The sequence below is a fragment of the Salmo trutta genome, chromosome 8 (genome assembly GCF_901001165.1).
Source record: "Salmo trutta chromosome 8, fSalTru1.1, whole genome shotgun sequence".
In the NCBI taxonomy this organism is placed as follows: domain Eukaryota; kingdom Metazoa; phylum Chordata; class Actinopteri; order Salmoniformes; family Salmonidae; genus Salmo; species Salmo trutta.
Window position 1 is genome coordinate 19,494,091 of NC_042964.1, and position 4,086 is coordinate 19,498,176.

Consider the following 4,086-nt stretch of genomic DNA (forward strand, 5'->3'; position numbering starts at 1 on the left):
GACCCATGCCATATATTTTCAGTCTCCTGAGGGGGAATAGGTTTTGTCGTGCCCTCTTTTGTCATGCCATGAGTGCAGATAAAAGAGAAAATTGTAATCAACGTGATCATTATAGAAGAGCAGATGAACAGTACAACAGTACTGCAGCTGAAAAATACATTTGCTGAGAAATTGTCAAAAACAGCTTCTAAGGATCCCAGGCCACCACACAGACAGTTAAAATGTATATGTTTACTAGTAAGACTTGGGAGTTTACAACATTCAAACACAAAAACGCACAAAACAGGACGCAGGACAAAAGACAAGACACAGTCCCAAGCTGGAAGACTCATGCCTGCTCTCCTGTTATGGGAGTCAGCACCACTCTGTCAGTCAGCTGGTGATGAGGTTGCCTGGGGAATGGAGGGATTGAATAATCGGCAAGAGAGAGAATCTTTACTACTTTACTGCCTGTATTTATGATGTATTTGTATGTAACACTGTATTCAGTATTGTACTGTAATCTTACTGCCAAAGCACAAACTGGAAAAGCTGTTGATAATCTTTCAAAGATAATAAAAAAGAACAGAAACAAAACAACAATGTATATTTTGTTTATTCAAACAACTGAATATAAAATGAAGCGGGGTAGGCCGTTATTGTAAATAAGAATTTGATCTTAACTGACTTGCCTAGTTAAATAAAGGATAAAAAAAATACAAATTTAGAAAAGTAAATCAGAGGGAGAGAAATGATAGTAATGTCAATTATATTCACAATAGAGCAGAATTATATATCATATGTTTTTTTTCAAGTATTTAACCTTTATTTATCCAGTAAAATTACCATTGAGGTCAGAAGACCTCTTTTATAAGAGATTCCTGGTATGTGGGCCTCTTTATACTTACCAATTGGGTATTACAGAACAGTGATTGCTCTGATGGAGAAAGAGTGTTTACTATTTGACTTAATGGTAGACTAGCCTGGTACTAGATCTGTTTGTGTGTTTGGCCAACTCTCCTGTTGTGTTCGTTGTCATGTCAAAACCGGTATTTCAGAACAGGGTGCAAATCAAATGGCATGTACTGTATGTATGGAATGGAATGCAGTACTACCTGGAAGTCCCATAGGGCACAATTGGCCCAGCGTCGTCCGGGTTTGTCCGGGTTAGGCCGTTATTGTAAATAAGAATTTGTTCTTAACTCACTCGCCTAGTTAAATAAAGGATAAAAAAAATACAAATTTAGAAAAGTAAATCAGAGGGAGAGAAATGATAATAGTGTCAATTATATTCACAATAGAGCAGAATTATATATCATATATGTTTTTTTCAAGTATTTAACCTTTATTTATCCAGTAAAATTCACATTGAGGTCAGAAGACCTCTTTTATAAGAGATACCTGGTATGTGGGCCTCTTTATACTTCACACTTACCAATTGGGTATTACAGAACAGTGATTGCTGTGATGGAGAAAGAGTGTTTACTATTCGACTCACTAGCCTGGTACTAGATCTGTTGTGTGTTTGGCCAACTCTCCTGTTGTGTTCGTTGTCATGTCAAAACCGGTATTTCAGATCAGGGTGCAAATCAAATGGCATGTACTGTATGTATGGAATGGAATGCAGTACTACCTGGAAGCTGGATAAAATGTGTCTCAAGCTTAAGGTAGGCAGGCTTCTAAAAGACGTAGAAATAAAGAGTAATTACAATTTTAAGTGAGAAAAACTCACTTCTCAGATGTCACTGGGCCTGTCGTGGAAGCAGCTGGAGAGTGAGATGCCAGGTTGTTGATGGCGGGATCAATGTCAGGGTAATAACACAACCTCTTGTCAGGACAGAACACTAAACCCCTGTATCCTGTCACCTGGATGAATGAATGAATGAAGGAACAAAAGAAAAAAAAGAATGAAGGAATGAGTACAATCAGGGTAAGAAAGGTTGTGTACTTCGCTTGGATCATATAGTGATCCAAGCTCAATGGTGCCTCCAGGTGGGCAGTCCATCCAATCTGAGCCAGATACCTGTACCTGGTACCTGTTCAGCCCAGTACACCTGTGTCTGTAACTACACCCCACCAGAGTCACTGACAGAGAGGGAGATGTTCTGAGAGAACAAGGAGATGGCCAGAAAAGAAAAGGATGGGTAGCGTTCACTTGCATACACGTTTCACAAAAATATGCTGTGTGAGAGCATACACCTGCACACAAAACACACACACACACACACACACACACACAAACTTGCCTTACATTATATGAGCATTGAATTGGTGAAGGTGCTACGTAGGGGAAGAGATAGGGATAAATTACATCTCCAAAGAGAGACATATTGGATAGATTGCTTGGCCACTATTGCCCCAGCATGCCTCAATGAGGAATGTTATTTTTCTTTGTTTTTGTAATAGGTTATAAATAGTGCAAACATTCAGGTGATGACATCATAATGTATTTGTATTGTGTGTCTATCGTTATTTGCTTGTCATTAGGGTTGCACATTTTGGGGAATATTCAGAGGTCGAAACTTTGGTGCAGCAGTTTAAGTAACCTCATCAACATATTTTCTGTAACATTTTGGCAAACAATGTCCGTTTTGACCACTACCGCAACAAGTTAGATAAAAAGTTAGAGCATATGGGATATTCGTCTACTTCTCTGCTATTCATAGCTATGAGCGGAATTAAAATATTCCATACGGAATTCACGGTACAGCTATTTTTGTAACTGCATTACCACGTTTTTTTCAAACGTTCACAAACAGCGACCATTTGACACCTTTCGCAACATTTTGGAGAAAAAAATTGAAAGGGTTGAAATCTTCCCCTACTTCTCTGCTTTTCATTGATGAAGTCAGATTTAAAATCGGGACAACCAATCTGTAACTAGTCGTTTTTGTAACCCATCGCCTGTCTTTCAAGCGTCTGTAAATCATTTCAGAAGCAAGTCAATTCATTACTTTCCAAACAACTATCATTTTTACCACTTAAACAAATAGGTAGACAAAAATATTGTGGATAAAAATATTCCTCTTCTCTGTTTGTCAAAGGCGGAAACGCTTTTTAAATTGAGTGTACCGTTCTCGAGGGAGAGCGATTTAAGTAACCCCTCACCTGCTGTCTTCTGAAAACAGCTCTGTGTGTCAATATTGAGATTCCAAACAGGAACAGTTGCTTGGATACTCACAGACACTGCAAAACCAACATCATGATGGGAGAGAAGAGAGACTTGTCCTACACCTGCTAAACTAGAAACGCTGTTCCAACTTCAAAAATTCCAGAACGGTCTCTATCGAGTTGTTTGTATACAACTTTTTGATATCGTTACACTTTTTTCCGTTATTCACTTTCTGGTCCTCTTTTTCTCCTCCAACCGCTTTCGTTGGATTTCTCAAGATTCTAAAGCGCCCCGTTGTGACGTCATCACTTCCAACTGACATTCTCTGTAAGCGAAATCATGCAACTTTTGACACAAATCAGCTAATAACTCAACTTTGCAACCACTTAGACAACATATTTCAAGCTTACCAGCTTCGTCTACTTCTCTGCTACACAAATCTGGCGTTTTGACCACTAACACTATTACATACCACAACTGTACAACTTCTAACAGCAACCACACAACTGCTTACCATATCTAGTGACAACAATCACACAATTTGTATTTTTTTTATTTCACCTTTATTTAACAAGGTAGCCCAGTTGAGAACAAGTTCTCATTTACAACTGTGACCTGGCCAAGATAAAGCAAAGCAGTGCGACACAAACAACAACACAGAGTTACACATGGAATAAACAAACGTACAGTCAATAACACAATAGAAAAAAATCTATATACAGTGTGTGCAAATAAGGTAAGATTAGGGAGGTATGGCAATAAATAGTGGCGAAGTAATTACAATTTAGTAATTAAACACTGGAGTGATAGATGTGCAGAAGATTAATGTGCAAGTAGAGATACTGGGGTGCAAAGGAGCAAAAAAATAATAATAACAATATGGGGATGAGGTAGTTGGATGGGCTGTTTACAGATGGGCTATGTACAGGTGCAATAATCTGTGAGCTGCTCTGACAGCTGATGCTTAAAGTTAGTGAGGGAGATATGAGTCTCCA

General features: G+C 38.5%; 1 long non-coding RNA gene across 1 annotated transcript; it reads right to left on the reverse strand.

Annotated features, from left to right (window-relative positions):
• Nucleotides 1-216: 216 nt before the first annotated feature.
• On the reverse strand, nt 217-2,771 carry LOC115198391 (uncharacterized). The gene is made up of 2 exons (XR_003879224.1): nt 1,712-2,771; nt 217-671 (listed from the first exon to the last, which is right to left on the reverse strand). It is a non-coding gene; the product is annotated as an uncharacterized LOC115198391 (long non-coding RNA).
• Nucleotides 2,772-4,086: the final 1,315 nt, after the last annotated feature.